Source organism: Carcharhinus amblyrhynchos, chromosome 13, assembly GCF_965287045.1.
Source record: "Carcharhinus amblyrhynchos chromosome 13, sCarAmb.v2.hapA, whole genome shotgun sequence".
NCBI classification, from domain to species: Eukaryota; Metazoa; Chordata; class Chondrichthyes; order Carcharhiniformes; family Carcharhinidae; genus Carcharhinus; species Carcharhinus amblyrhynchos.
Genome location: NC_137336.1, coordinates 11,651,647 through 11,668,181, shown reverse-complemented (window position 1 = coordinate 11,668,181; position 16,535 = coordinate 11,651,647). Strand labels below are relative to the sequence as shown.

Sequence of the window (16,535 nt, the reverse complement as noted above, 5' to 3'; positions counted from 1 at the left end):
TGGCCAATGAAGGTAAGCATGCCATATGCTTTCTGCATTACCTTATCCACCTGTGTTGCTACTTTCGGTGATCGGTGGACATGTATGCCCAGATCTCTCTGCCTGTCACTACTCCGAAGGGTTCTGCCACTTACTGTATAATTCCTCCATGCATTGGACCTTCCGAAATGCATTATCTCACACATGTCCGGATTAAACTCCATCTGCCATTTCTTCACCCAAGTCCGTATCCTGCTGTGTCCTCTGATAATCCTCTTCACTATCTGCAACTCCCTCAATTTTTGTGTCGTCTGCAAACTTACTAATCAGACCAGCTACATTTTCCTCCAAATCATTTATATAAGCTACGAACAACAAAGGTCCCTGGACTGATCCCTATGGAACAATGCTATTCACAGTCTTCGATTCAGAAAATCACCCCTGTCCTGCTATCCTCTGTCTTCTATGGCCAACACAGTAAGAAGTCTCACAACATGAGATTAAAGTCCAACAGGTTTATTTGGTAGCAAAAGCCACTAGCTTTCAGAGCGCTCTCTGCTCCTTCATCAGGTGAGTGCGAGTTCTGTTCACAAACAGGGCATATTAAAACACAAACTCAATTTACAAAATAATGGTTGGAATGCGAATCTTTACAGGTAATCAAGTCTTAAAGGTACAGACAATGTGAATGGAGAGAGCGTTAAGCACAGATTTAAAAGATATGTATTGTCTCCAGGACAGTTAGTGAAATTTTACAACCCCAGGCAAGTCGTGGGGGTTACAAATAGTGTGTCATGAACCCAAGACAAGTATGAGGAAATGCATTTTGGAAGTTCCAATGCATGCAGGAATTATACAGTAAATGGTAGAATCTTTTGGAGTATTGAAGGGTAGAGAGATCTGGGCGTAGATGTCCACCAACCATCAAAAGTGGCAACACAGGTGGATAAGGTAGTCAAACAACCATTCAGCATCTGGGTTCATGAACCCAAGATTCCACATCTGACCCCTGTAAACTGCAACTCATCCAAAACTCTGCTACTCGTGTCTTAACTCACATCTATGGCCAAGCCAATTCTGTATCCATCTTGCCAGTTCTCCTCTGGTCCCGTGTGACTTCACCTTTCGTACCAGTCTACCATGAGATACATTGTCTCTTCATACGATAAACCCTTCATTTCTGGGATCATTCTTGTGAGCCTCCTCTGGACCCTTCTCCAAGGCCAGCACATCCTTCCTTAGGTACGGGACCCAAAACTGCTCACAATATTCCAGTCTGACCAGAGCCTTACACAGCCTCAAAGTACATCCTTGCTCTTGCATTCTAGCTCTCTAGAAATGAACTCTAACATTGAATTTGCCTTCCTAACTGACCTGACTGCCACAACAAACAGACTTTTATTCATTGGGTCAAAACCATAGTAGGACACCTCAGCCAAATCTCTCCTCAATTCAGGCCCATAATCTAGGCTGACACACCGGAAGTGCTGCTCTGGTGGAAGTGCCAACCTTTGAGTTGGATTGTCTGCCCATTCAGGTGGGCATTTGAGGTTCCAGAGCACAAGAAGGGCAGGAGATGACTCTTGGTGACTCAATCAAAGTTCGTTCTCAAAAACTGCTTCATCTCCTCTCTGCTTTCTAAATACAGCTAAAAAAGAAATTTCAAGGTCATTGGAAGAGATCAAGGAAACATAACTAATTGGGTAATAGCTCAGGGATAACAAGCCATTCATGCCCACCCCTCAGTTGCCCCCTGAGAACAGGGTGCAGAACAGCCATGTTGAATCACAAGTTTAAGAGAAACTGATTGTCTTGGTTTGACCACTTCAATGTCAGTTAAGAGTCAGCCGCATGGATGTGGCACACATTGGCCAGACCAGGTAGAGAAGGACATTATTGAAGCAGTGGTCTGAATGACCAATCTCAGGCTTGCTGAGGCCAGCTTCTTCTTCACAGAGCAAAGCAGGATTCAGATTTCACCAACACAATGGGATTCAAACCCAGGTTCACTGGATCAATAACTTAGCAACGAGCAAAGCATCATTGTCAACTTGGAATGCATCACAATAATAGGAAAATGGACCATCGATAATCTTCCCACCAAACAATACTGCAAAGCAGAAGAGTGCTCTTTATACATAATAAGCACACGCAGGGGTGTATGGGAGTCAGTAAATATTGGGAAGACTGTTCCTTTTCCGTTCTCACTCCAAATCCCAATCCTTAACAATTGGCTTCATCCCTATCTCAAACAGCAGTCTCAGATTAAGCCAATCCTTTTGCATATCAGGTGTCACGTATGATTCTGGGGTGAGTTTTTGATCTCGTAGCATCTCTCAGACCGCCTCCGTCACATTGCCCGACTTCAACCATTTCAGCTCATCAGCTACTGAAGCCCTCATCAGGCCTTTGCAGCCTTTAGACGCGGCCCTTCTAAAGCACTCCTGACTGACTTCCCACATCTGACCCCTGTAAACTGCAACTCACCCAAAACTCTGCTACTCGCGTCTTAACTCACATCAAGTCCCATTCCCCTATAACCCTCCCAACCCCACCTGCAGTGCTTTCTGACCTACGTTGGCTTCCAGTCAAGCCATTTTTTTAATTCATTCGTGGGACATGGGCATCGCTGGCTGGGCCAACATTTATTGTCCATCCCTAATTGCCCATGAAGGGCAGTTAAGAGTCAACCACATTGCTGTGGCTCTGGAGTCACATGTAGGTCAGACCGAGTAAGGACGGCAGATTTCCTTCCCTAAAGGAACCAGATGGGTTTTTCCAACAATCGATAATGGTCATCAGTAGATTCTTAATTCCAGATTTTTCTTTATTGAATTCAAATTCCACCATTTGCCGTGGCGGCATTTGTTTGAAAATTCTCACCCTTGTTTTCAAATCTCTCCATGAGCTTGCCCCTCCCTATCTTCGTCTCCTCCAGTCCCTCAAACTGCCAAAAGGAATCTGAACTCTTCTGATTCTGCTTCATGTATATCCCAGTTTCCAATCCTCACAACATGACTGGCCATGATTTCAGTGTGAGAGGGTGAGGGGATGAGGCGGGGAGATCTGGGAAAGTGAGTAAGTGAGGGGGAATCCCAGAAGGAAATAAAGTTTGGACCAGTTGAAACTTGAACTGTCATTAACTGGTCTGATTTGGCCTTCCTGATCTCTCCTGAACTTTGTTAGAAATGTTTAATAAACTGGCAACTTTACTGGAGGGTTTGGGAATCTAGTAGGGGTTTCTATTTGACAAGTGGGCATTGGCACAGTCCCCAATACTTATCAGCCGATTCCAACAAGTACAGACAGCCCTGTGCATTCTATTGAACTCAAGACAGTACAGGGTGCCTCCCTTCACCTGTCTCTATGTAATAATCTCAATCACTTTAATTCATTTTAATTCCATTAATCCTCAACTATGAGTTTATCACCATGCCACTGGGTGACTTCATTCTGCATACAACCATGCAGGAATGTCTCTACCCACCCCACCCATGTACAAATATCTCCCCTACCCCACGTGCTCCTCTACCAGATAGCACTCACCCCCACCTGCTCTTAGGATGTAACATTGGCATGAATTCTCCATGCCTCTCCCCTACCTCCAGCTGCTCCCAACCTGCTCCCAGCTCCATGTCTCTGAATTCCTCACCCACCCACTGACATACTCACTCACTCATTCACTCACTCACTCACCCACTCACTCGCCATCTCACTCACTCACTCACCCACCCAGTCACTAAGGCACTCATCACTCACCCACCCACCACCTCACTCACCTTCCAACTCACTTACTCATTCACCCACTCGCTCACTCAGACACTCACTCACCCATCCACTCAGTTGCTCAGTCACTCATTCACTCACACACTCATTCATATATCCACTCACTCACTCATTCCTCCTGCATCTTAACCCTTACCATTCTCCCCAGGTGATTTCTATTGTCTTGGGACATTCAGCCAAGGTGTATGTTGAATTTTTAAATTTTTTTGTTGCAGGACAATATTGGAAATGAGGCCTAAATAAATTCCTAACAATTTCACTGTAGATCTGATGGTTTTATTTTCCAATCATTCTCTTTGCCTGTTTATAGAGATTGGATATGTCAGGAAGAAACATTGGCATGTGGAAATCAGAAAGACAATAAGCGGATTTATTCATGGCACCAGTCACAGTTTTTGTTTCATTTTCATTCCAATTCCTGAGGACAGTATTCGCTCTTGTACCCCCCCCCCCCTCACACCCCTCCCCCCCCCCACCCCTGCCACCGCCCCCTCCCTGCTCCCACCCCCAGGCATTTTGGGTGTTGGATTCCCTGCTTGTCCCAGTGGGTCTGCCCTTGTCTCACTGTGATTTTAATTATAAAACGCTGGCTCCCACACCACAGTTATTTCAGAGAATAACTGGAAAATAAGCATAGGCCTAGGTTAATGCCAAGTGATTTGGAAAGTCTGCAATTTATAATCTGTCCCCAACTCCATTCTAACACAAGGCTCCTACACTGCCTGGGTGTCGGGAGAAATTCCTGAGCAGATCCGTGGATATGCAACACATCCTGTTTCCAGGTCCTGAAATGGAACAATTGTTCTTTGACAATCACAAGGCAATGACCTTGAAACATGAAGATAATCTGTAACTCTCCAACTTGTTTGTTGAGAGATGAAACAATAAAGTTATTTATCTGCATTGTTTCAGCTCTGTACTGTGGTGAATAACACTCAGATTTGTGCATTCTGTGGTGTACACAAGACATTTCATTCCCAATGGTGTAGAATTTCAGGGAGAAATTAGATATAGCTTTTGGGCTAAAGGGATATGGGGGACGGGGGGAGATCGGAATATTGAATTCGATGATCAACCATGATCATAATGAATAGCAGGGCAGGCTCGAAGGGCCAAATGGCCTACTCCTGCTTCTGGTTTCTATGTTTCTGTGTGTAGCCACTTCCAGCTAAAGCTGGTATATCCTGAGGATTAAAGTTTTGAGGGACACCCTCGCTAAAAAGGCCTTCACTCCTCCTTGGGCTTCACACGCACTGTCCCCTTCTCCCTTGGGGCTTAGCACAGCTGAATCTTCCAATGAAAGCTGAGCTTACAATCCCTCCCCATGGAGGGGCAGACTCGACACGAGGAAACACTAACGTTCTGGAAGGTCACTCCACAACATCCTTTGTGTTGTTACTGCAGCCGCCTCCCCCCTCAAGGGGAAGCAGGAATGAGTCCACTTGGGAACCCGGAGAGGGGGAGAGAGATTGGGGGAGAGGAAAGACGGGAGAGGGGGAGAGGAGAAAGGGAGGGGGGGGGAGAGGAGAAAGGGAGGGGGGGGGAGAGGAGAAAGGGAGGGGGGGGGAGAGGAGAAAGGGAGGGGGGGGGAGAGGAGAAAGGGAGGGGGGAGGGAGAGGAGAAAGGGAGGGGGGGGGGAGAGGAGAAAGGGAGGGGGGGGGAGAGGAGAAAGGGAGGGGGGGGGAGAGGAGAAAGGGAGGGGGGGGGAGAGGAGAAAGGGGGGGGGGGAGAGGAGAAAGGGGGGGGAGGAGGAAAGGAGCGGGAAAGGGGGAGAGGAGAGAGATGAGGGGGAGAGTGGGGGGGGGAGGGGACGAATAGAGAGGGGGAGGGGGAGAGGAGAGAAAGGGGGAGGGTGAGAGGAGAGAAAGGGGAGGAAGGGAGGGACAGAGAGGAGGAGGGGAGAGGACAGGGGAGGGAGGAGGGAGGAGGGGGAGGGGAGAGGAGGGAAGGGGGAGGGGGAGAGGAGGGGGACGGGAGGGGGGAGAGGAGGGGGACGGGAGGGGGGAGAGGAGAGGAGGGGAGGGGGAGAGAGGGGAGGGGGAGAGGGGGGAGGGGAGGGGCAAGGAGAAGGGGGAAGGAACAGAGGAGGTAGAGGGGGAGGGGGAGAGGAGGGGGAGAGGGAGAGGAGGGGGGAGGGAGAGGAGGGGGGAGGGAGAGGAGGAGGGAGAGGAGGGAGGGGGGGAGGGGGTGGGAGGGGAGAGGGAGTGGAAGGGAGAGGAAGGGGGAGGGGGAGAGGAAGGGGGAGGGGGAGGGGAAGAGTGAGGGGAGGGGGAGAGAGGGTGGGGAGGGGGAGAGAGGGTGGGGGAGGGGGAGAGAGGGAGGGGTAGGGGGAGAAGGGGAGGGTGAGGGGAAGGGGGGAGGGTGAGGGGGAAGGGGGAGGGGGAGAGGGGAGGGGGAGGGAGAGGAGGTGGGGAGAGGAGCGAGGGGGAAGAGAGAGAGGGAGGGGGAAGGGAGGGGAGAGGAGAGAGATGGGGAATTGAGAGATGGGGTTGGGGGGGTGGGGAGGAGAGATTTGGGGAGGGAGCGATTTGGGGATGGGGAGATTTAGGGATGGGGAGATTTGGGGATGGGGAGGGGGAGAGCTGGGGATGGGGAGGGGGAGAGTTGGGAAGGGGGAGTTGGTCTGCCTCGTGTCCAACGAGGGGCATACACGCGATGGGTCGTACTGGGGCTGCTCTTGGTAGTTCGAGATTGGCCTAGTGCTTCATGTCGTTAGTGTGTGCCTAAACTGGACCAGATACTGGGCAAGACGACAGCTCAGTGACTATCACTGGTTGCTGTGCAGACACATGGATTTGGGCCGGTGTCTGTGGGAGTTTGCGCATTCTCCCCGTGCTTGCGTGGGTTTCCTCCGGGTGCTCCGGTTTCCTCCCACACCCCAAAGATGAGCTGTTAGGCTGATTGGCAGGAATAAATTGTCCCTAAATCAGATTCCCTCAATCTGGATGGCCATAAAACATTAGACAGGGGTCGTGGGTGGAGGGGGGGACTGGTGGGGTTGAGACGGCGGCGCGGGCTCGTTGGGCCGAAGGGCCTGTTTCCCGGGCTGGTTTTGTTCTTTGAGAGTTGGGAAGGGGGGGATGGGGAAGGGGGGGAAGGGGGGAAGGGGGGGATGGGGAAGGGGGGGAAGGGGGGGATGGGGAAGGGGGGAAGGGGGGGATGGGGAAGGGGGGAAGGGGGGGACGGGGAAGGGGGGGAAGGGGGGGACGGGGAAGGGGGGGAAGGGGGGGACGGGGAAGGGGGGGATGGGGAAGGGGGGAAGGGAGGGAGGGGGGGATGGGGAAGGGGGGGAAGGGAGGGGGGATGGGGAGGGAGAGAGGTGGGATGGAGGGGGGAGAGGTGGGGAGAAATGGGGGTGAGAGATAGGGATGGGAGAGGGGCAGAGATGGGGAAGGGGGAGAGATGGGGGAGGGGGAGAGATAGGGAGAAATGGAGAGTGAGGGGGAGATGGGGAGGGATTGAAATGGGAGAGATGGGGAGAGGGTGGGGGGAGAGGTAGGGAAGGGGGGGGGGAGATGGACTGTCGGGGGGTAGGGGGAGCTGACAGAATCTTCCCAGTTTCGGGGCAGAAGCGGCCCCGCAGCATTCAGACAGAATGACAGTGAATCCCGGGTAAAAATCAATCCCTTTCACCCAGTGGATTGGCCGCGGCTGGGAATGGAGAATGGAGGCTGCAGCTCCGTGTCCCCACCCTGAGCCAGTGAGTGTGGGGTGGATTATAATTACACACAGCCTGACACACAATGAGCAGAGACACTGCACTCTGGATCCCTGGCTGATTCTCTGTAATCCCCACTGTGTCCGCCACCTGCCTCTCTCTGAGTGCTCAGACATTTCATATTTTTGCTGCAGATTCGAAATATTCGCTTCAAACGGGTTCAGAGAAATGATTTCACTTACCGGAGGAACACATCACAGCGGAGCCAGGAGCTGAGAGAGTGAGGGCTGCAGAGGGATCGCAGAGAGCGGATTCACACACACACAGAGACAGGGACACAGAGAGAGGGACAGAGACACACACACTTACAGGCTCTCACACACAGAGACACAGAAAGAGAGACAGAGACACACACAGAGACAGGGACAGACCGACAGACAGAGGCACAGAAAGACACAGACACACACACTTACAGTCACACACACAGAGACACGCACAATTTTAGACACACACAGAGACAGAGACACACACACTTACAGACACACACTGAGACACACACAATTATAGACTCACACACAGAGACAGAGACACACACACTCACAGACACAGAGATGCTGTAACACTAGCTGTCAGCTCCAGCACCCACACAAAGCTGCACTAACATGGCTGCAGTGTGCATCCTTAAAGTGACACAACTGCTCAGTGATGTGTGGCCCATTCAATACACACCTCAGCAAATCAACAAACCCTTCCACCCTCTACAGGGACACAGCATTCACTGAGGCTGAATCTCTCAAAACCAGGATTTCTGGGAATTGGACCAGGTTATTTACACAATTAAACCCGAGGACATTTATTTTTTTTAAAAATATCAGTGGTTATCAGTATCTGTCTCTGAGGTTTACTTACTGCTGTGGGTTTAAGACCCCCTCCTTTCACCATCTGCCTGCACCTCAGCTATCCCAGTGTTATCATTCACAGTTCAAGCCATCCCTTATCACACCTTCCTGTCACCCTGAACTTGTTATCTCCTATTTCCCGTGCCCCTCGCCAACAAACCTCTTATTCTCTCTTTCCACCTTCTTCCTTCGGGAAAAAGATACAAAAGTCTGAGGTCACACACCAGCCGACCCGAGAACAGCTTCTTCCCTGCTGCCGCCAGACTTTTGAATGGAACTACCTCACATTAAGTTGACCTTTCTCGACACCCTAGCTGTGATTGTAATACTACATTCTACACTCCCTCCTTTCCTTCTCTATGAACAGTATGCTTTGTCTGTATAACGCGCAAGAAACAATACTTTTCATTGTAGACTAATACATGTGACAGTAATAAATCAAATTAAATCAGGGTAGCGCAGTTGTTAGCGCTGCTGCCTCACGGCGCCAGGGACCTGGGTTCGATTCCCCACTTGCGTCGCTGTCTGTGCAGAGTTGGCATGTTCTCCCAGCACCTGCGTCGGTTTCCCCCCACAATCTGAAAGATGTGCAGGTTAGGTTCATTGACCTGAACAGGGACTAGGGGAATTTCACAGTAATTTCATTGCAGTGTTAATGTAATCCTTACTTGTGACTAATAAAAAAACTCATTTTAAAATCTAGTTCTGCAGCGTCTTCCGCTGGACTAAAAGCTATCCTCCCCCATTTGCTCCAATGTTTCTGCAACTGCTGATTTGCTCAATGCATCCTCACCTCCTGTCACATTCAAAATACAAGTCAGTGTTATATTTCAGCTGTCAGGGGGGCAGTACTGAAGGAGTGCCGCACTGTCGGAGGGTCAGTACTGAGGGAGTGCTGCACTGTCAGAGGGTCAGTACTGAGGGAGAGCTGCACTGTCAGAGGGTCAGTACTGAGGGAGTGCTGCACTGTCAGAGGGTCAGTACTGAAGGAGTGCCGCACTGTCAGAGGGTCAGTACTGAGGGAGTGCTGCACTGTCAGAGGGGCAGTACTGAAGGAGTGCTGCACTGTCAGAGGGTCAGTACTGAGGGAGTGCTGCACTGTCAGAGAATCAGTATTGAGGGAGTGCTGCGCTATCAGAGGGTCAGTACTGAGGGAGTGCTGCACTGTCAGAGGGTCAGTACTGAGGGAGTGCTGCACTGTCGGAGGGTCAGTACTGAGGGAGTGCTGCACTGTCAGAATGGTACTATTGATGTTTGGCACTTTGGAACTCATATTCCAGTGAGAGTCAGTGAATGTGGAACCCATATCTCAGTGAGAGTCAGTATGTTAGGATCTGTGCTAGAACCCCAACTGTTCACATTATTTTAATGTATTATCTCCAAATTTGCAGATGATACAAAGTTGGGTGGGAGGGTGAGCTGTGAGGAGAATGCAGAGTTGCTACAGCGTGATTTAGATAGGCTGAGTGTGTGGGCATGTGCATGGCAGTTGCTGTATAATGTGAACAAATGTGAGAGGTTATCCACTTTGGTAGTAATAATAGGAAGACAGATTATTATTTGAATGGGTGTAAATTGAGAGAGGAAGAAACTTAGCGAAACCTTGGTGTCCTCGCACATCAGTCGCTGAAAGTAAGCGTGCAGGTACAGCAGGCAGTAAAGAAGGCAAATGGTATGTTGGCCTTCATAGTGAGAGGGATTGAATATAGGAATAAGGATGTTTTGCTGCGATTGTATAGGGCGTTGGTGAGCCACACCTGGAGTATTCTGCAGTTTTGGTGTCCTTTGCTGAGGAAGGGTGTCCTTGCTATAGGGAGAGAACAACAAAGGTTTACCAGGCAGATCCCTGAGATGGCAAATGAGGAGTGAGTAAGTTGGATAGGATTATATTGACTGGAGTTTGGAAGATTGAGAGGGGATCTGATAGAAACTTATAAAATTCTAAAAGGGTTAGACAGGGTAGATTCAGACAGAATGTTCCCGATGGTGGGAGAGTCCAGAACTAGGGCTCGTGGTTTGAGGATAAGGGGTAAAACTTTTAGAACTGAGGTGAGGAGAAATTTCTCCACCCACAGGGTGGTGGATGTATGGAATTTAATACCATAGAATGTAGTTGAGGCCAAAACAAAGAACAAAGAAAGAAAGAACAAAGAAAATTACAGCACAGGAACAGGCCCTTCGGCCCTCCAAGCCTGCACCAACCATGCTGCCCGACTTAACTAAAACCCCCTACCCTTCCAGGAACCATATCCCTCTATTCCCATCCTATTCATGTATTTGTCAAGGCCCACTCTTAAAAGTGACTACCGTATCCGCTTCCACTACTTCCCCCGGTAATGAGTTCCAGGCACCCAGTACTCTCTCTGTAAAAAATCTGCCTCATACACCTCCTTTAAATCTTGCCCCTCGCGCCTTAAACCTGAGCCCCCTAGTAATTGATTCTTCCACCCTGGGAAAAAGCTTCTGACTACCCACTCCATACCTCTCCATGCCCCTCATAATCTTCTAGACTTCTATCAAGTCACCCCTCAACCTCCGTCATTCCAATGAGAACAAACTAAGTTTCTCCAACATCTCCTCATAGCTAATGCCCTCCATACCAGGCAACATCCTGGTAAATCTTTTCTGTACCCTTGCCAAAGCCTCCGCATCCTTCTGATAATGTGGTGACCAAAATTGAACATTATATTCCAAGTGTGGCCTATCTAGGCTTTCTATGAGTATGTCAGGAATAAAAGAATGACTAGGGTAAGATTAGGGCCAGTCAAGGACATTAGTAGGAAATTGTGCGTGGAGTCTGAAGAGATAGGAGAGGCGCTAAATAAATTCACACAGGAAAGAGACAACGTTGTCGAGGAGAATACTGAGATACAGGCTATTAGACTAGACATGATTGAGGTTCATAAGGAGGAGGTGTTAGCAATTCTGGAAAGTATGAAAATAGATAAGTCCCTTGGGCTGGATGGGATTTATCCTAGGATTCTCTGGGAGGCTAGGGAGGAGATTGCAGAGCCTTTGATTTTTAGGTCATCATTGTCTACAAGAATAGTGCCAGAAGACTGAAGGATAGCAAATGTTGTCCCCTTGTTCAAGAAGGGGAGTAGAGACAACCCTGGTAATTATAGACTGGTGGGCCTTACTTCTGTTGTGGGCACTGTTTTGGAAAGGACCATAAGAGATAGGATTTATAGTCATCTAGAAAGGAATAATTTGATTAGGGATAGTCAGTACGGTTTTGTGAAGGGTAGGTCGTGCCTCACAAACCTTATTGAGTTCTTTGAACAGGTGGCCAAAGAAGTGGGTGAAGGTAAAGCAGTTGATGTGGTGTATATGGATATCAGTAAAGCGTTTGATAAAGTTCCTCATGGTAAGCTACTGCAGAAGATATGGAGGCGTAGGATTGAGGGTGATTTAGCGGTTTGGATCAGGAATTGGCTAGCTGATAGAAGACAGAGGGATGGTGGTTGATGGGAAATGTTCATCCTGGAGTTCAGTTACTAGTGATGTACCGCAGGGATCTGTTTTGGGGCCACTGCTATTTGTCATTTTGATAAATGACCTGGGTGAGGATGTAGAAGGATGGATTAGTAAATTTGTGGATGACACTAAAGTCGGTCGAGTTGTGGGCAGTGTGGAAGGATATTGCAGGTTATAGAGGGACATAGATAAGCTGCAGAGCTGGGCTGAGAGGTGGCAAATGGAGTTTAAAAGTGTGAAGAGATTCACTTTGGAAGGAGTAACAGGAATACAGAGTATTGGACTAATGGTAAGTTGCTTGGTCGTGTGGTTGAGCAGAGAGATCTCGGTGTCCAAGTACATAGATCTGTGAAAGTTGGCACCCAGGTTGATAGGGTTGTTAAGAAGGCGTACGGTGTGTTAGGTTAATACGTTCCAGGCCCCTTAGCCTCTCCCGTCCGCAAGGTATGTTTCATTCCAGCAAGGTTTACAGTAGCTCCAAACTTGCGGGGAGCTGGTGGCTGGACCCCACTGGAGAGTGGGGAGGCCATCGAGGCCCCCCCCCCAGAGGGTCAGGTGCTGGAAGTGGGCCACCTTGGCTGTGCCAGCCTGGCCCTCCAGCACTGCCCAAGGGGCAAAGTGACAACACCCAGGGTGTAGCTTGGCACTGCCCACTGGGTATTGGGCAGTGCCAAGAGGGCGAGGCCTAATGGGCTGGGGCCTCTGGGGTGGGAGATTGGTGGGGGTGGGGAGGGTCTTGCTGCCACTCTGCGTTCAGTGGTGACAGAGGGAGGGAGGCCAGCTATCGGGGCTGGACATTGGGGTGGGGGGGGGGGGCAGGGGGAAGGGGGTCTGGATGGGCCCGGACAAGTTCAGGAGGCCAGTGATTGGGCTGCGGTGGGGTCGGAAGGCCAGCCATGTGGAGCTGGTGGGGCTGCACAGCGATCGGGAGGCCGGCAGTGTGGGGCTGCTGTGCGTGCGCTGATCTCGGCGCTGACAGATCGGTGCACGTGCAATGGCCCACTCAGCACTATGCTGCCGGTCTCTCCAGCGGGAACGGGCTCCATTCCCTGATTATCAGCATGATTCACACTCGTGCACTCTGCAGTGCACAGAGATTCATTTTGAAAAATAAAACAGGATTTACTCCAGTTTTTACACAAATTCGACGTTCAAAATTTTTTGGGAGAATCGTCCCCATGGCGTTCACATTTGCTGCTTTTTTCCCTACTTTTTAACACAGATTAAACTTCAAATCTACTTCCTTTGGCATCCTGAGATTTGAAAGTTGCTACAGTAACGCAAGTTCCTTCTGTTCCCTGTGTTGGACACATCTGCCTCTTGTCCTGTGAGGCTTCAGAGTTCTGAATCCAATCAGTTCGGGTCCAGTTTCAGTCAAGTTGTTAATCTGGATCCCATGCTCCAGGTCGCTCCTGAATTAGATCCTAAATTTATCCCAGAGCTTCTACATATTAATCAAAATCTTGGATGGTGTGTGTGGGTGTTTGACTGCATGTGTCTATGTGTATGTACTTCACAATGTATGTTTATGTGTTTGACTGTGTTTGTATCTGTATGTGTATTTTTCTGTGCCTGTGTCTGTGTTTGCGTATTTGTCTGTGCTTGTCTGTGTACGTGTCTGTGTTTGTGCCTGTGTGTGTTTGTCTGTATTTGTCTGTGTTTGTGTAGGTGTGTGTTTGTCTGTGTGTGTGTGTGTTTGACTGTGTTCTTGTCTGTGTGTGTGTGTGTGTGTGTGTGTGGTGTGTGTGTGTGTGTGTTTGTTTGTCTATGTGTGCGTTTGCATATTGTCTTACAAATCTTACCGTTCCGTCTGTAAAAATCACACTCAGCCACGATGACAGAAAGGGAGCCTCTGTTACTGAGTACAATGTGCGGTTGTGTTGTTCACAGGGCCGGTGGCAGTTTGTTTGACGAACCCCTTTGCCATCAGATTGAAAAGAGCAATCTAATGTACAAGATCTTTGGAAATTACAAAAATAGACTAGATTGAGAAAAATAACCATAATTAGACTGGGAAAGGGGCTTTAAACCCCTACTTACCCATTAGAATATCATCCTAGTTCCAAATAGTTTAACCAGGAATAATATATAGGACAGATATTTATAGTCAATGTTCTCATCTGAAATGTGAATTCATTTCAGTCTGTGTGTTTTCCCATTTTGTTACCATTTATAAAAAGACACATTTACAGCTTTTTATCTGTCCATCCAATCATTTCCATACACAGTGTCTGTAGCTTACTATGTTCTGTGTCTGTGAATTTCTTTATTTCATTTGAATTATAAAAAACAAACATTTTATAACTTTAACTCCTATTATACATCCACAAAAATTCTGATTTTTTTTGTACAAAGGGGAACAGAAATCTGTCATTCCCGTTCCCAAAGGGATTGTTGTGGCTGGCAACCAGTTAGAACTACAGGCTGAGAAGGTGGGAGTGAGGGGTATGGGGAGACAGTGAGTAGGTGTGGGTGAGGGGAATGGGGAAACGGTGGTGGTGAGGGATATGGGGAGACAGTGAGTAGGTGTGGGTGAGGGGTATGGGGAGACGGTGAGTAGGTGGGAGTGAGGGGAATGGGGAGACAGTGAGTAGGTGTGGGTGAGGGGTATGGGGAGACAGTGAGTAGGTGTGGGTGAGGGGTATGGGGAGACAGTGAGTAGGTGTGGGTGAGGGGTATGGGGAAACAGTGAGTAGGTGTGGGTGAGGGGTATGGGGAAACAGTGAGTAGGTGTGGGTGAGGGGTATGGGGAGACAGTGAGTAGGTGTGGGTGAGGGGTATGGGGAGACAGTGAGTAGGTGTGGGTGAGGGGTATGGGGAGACAGTGAGTAGGTGTGGGTGAGGGGTATGGGGAGACAGTGAGTAGGTGTGGGTGAGGGGTATGGGGAGACAGTGAGTAGGTGTGGGTGAGGGGTATGGGGAGACAGTGAGTAGGTGTGGGTGAGGGGAATGGGGAGACAGTGAGTAGGTGTGGGTGAGGGGTATGGGGAGACAGTGAGTAGGTGTGGGTGAGGGGTATGGGGAGACAGTGAGTAGGTGTGGGTGAGGGGAATGGGGAAACGGTGGTGGTGAGGGATATGGGGAGACAGTGAGTAGGTGTGGGTGAGGGGTATGGGGAGACGGTGAGTAGGTGGGAGTGAGGGGAATGGGGAGACAGTGAGTAGGTGTGGGTGAGGGGTATGGGGAGACAGTGAGTAGGTGTGGGTGAGGGGTATGGGGAGACAGTGAGTAGGTATGGGTGAGGGGTATGGGGAGACAGTGAGTAGGTGTGGGTGAGGGGAATGGGGAGACAGTGAGTAGGTGTGGGTGAGGGGTATGGGGAGACAGTGAGTAGGTGTGGGTGAGGGGTATGGGGAGACAGTGAGTAGGTGTGGGTGAGGGGAATGGGGAGACAGTGAGTAGGTGTGGGTGAGGGGTATGGGGAGACAGTGAGTAGGTGTGGGTGAGGGGTATGGGGAGACAGTGAGTAGGTGTGGGTGAGGGGTATGGGGAGGGGGTGGGTAGGTGTGGGTGAGGGATATGGGTGATGGTGTGGGTGAGGGATATGGGGAGATGGTCGGGGTGAGGGATATGGGGAGATGGTCGGAGTGAGGGATATGGGGAGATGGTCGGAGTGAGGGATATGGGGAGATGGTCGGAGTGAGGGATATGGGGAGATGGTCGGAGTGAGGGATATGGGGAGATGGTCGGGGTGAGGGATATGGGGAGACGGTCGGGGTGAGGGATATGGGGAGATGGTCGGGGTGAGGGATATGGGGAGATGGTCGGGGTGAGGGATATGGGGAGACGGTCGGGGTGAGGGATATGGGGAGATGGTCGGAGTGAGGGATATGGGGAGATGGTCGGAGTGAGGGATATGGGGAGATGGTCGGGGTGAGGGATATGGGGAGACGGTCGGGGTGAGGGATATGGGGAGACGGTCGGAGTGAGGGATATGGGGAGATGGTCGGGGTGAGGGATATGGGGAGACGGTCGGGGTGAGGGATATGGGGAGATGGTCGGGGTGAGGGATATGGGGAGACGGTCGGGGTGAGGGATATGGGGAGATGGTCGGAGTGAGGGATATGGGGAGATGGTCGGGGTGAGGGATATGGGGAGACGGTCGGGGTGAGGGATATGGGGAGATGGTCGGAGTGAGGGATATGGGGAGATGGTCGGAGTGAGGGATATGGGGAGATGGTCGGAGTGAGGGATATGGGGAGATGGTCGGAGTGAGGGATATGGGGAGATGGTCGGGGTGAGGGATATGGGGAGATGGTCGGGGTGAGGGATATGGGGAGGGCGTGAGTAGGTGTGGGTGAGGGATATGGGTGATGGTGTGGGTGAGGGATATGGGGAGATGGTTGGGGTGAGGGATATGGGGAGGGGGTGGGTAGGTGTAGGTGAGGGATATGGGGAGGGGGTGGGTAGGTGTGGGTGAGGGATATGGGGAGGGGGTGGGTAGGTGTGGGTGAGGGATATGGGTGATGGTGTGGGTGAGGGATATGGGGAGATGGTGGGTAGGTGTAGGTGAGGGATATGGGGAGATGGTGGGTAGGTGTAGGTGAGGGATATGGGGAGGGGGTGGGTAGGTGTGGGTGAGGGATATGGGGAGGGGGTGGGTAGGTGTAGGTGAGGGATATGGGGAGGGGGTGGCGTGGCCTTGGTAAAGGCTGAGGTCAGTTATGTCGGATCACCTGTTCCTGATGTTAAAAGCATCTGAAGCCTCTTTCCTGACTGCAGCCTCTCATTGGCTG

At 50.5% G+C, this 16,535-nt stretch overlaps 1 protein-coding gene across 2 annotated transcripts in view; it reads right to left on the bottom strand.

Moving 5' to 3' along the window:
- The window catches only part of cyfip2 (cytoplasmic FMR1 interacting protein 2), a 104,430-nt gene extending 96,341 nt beyond the window's left edge, over nt 1-8,089 (bottom strand). For both annotated transcript variants that reach the window (XM_080201291.1, XM_080201292.1), the window contains exon 1: nt 7,666-8,089. The gene's annotated coding sequence lies outside the window, so the exon portion shown is untranslated. The remainder of the gene's footprint in view (nt 1-7,665) is intronic.
- Nucleotides 8,090-16,535: the final 8,446 nt, after the last annotated feature.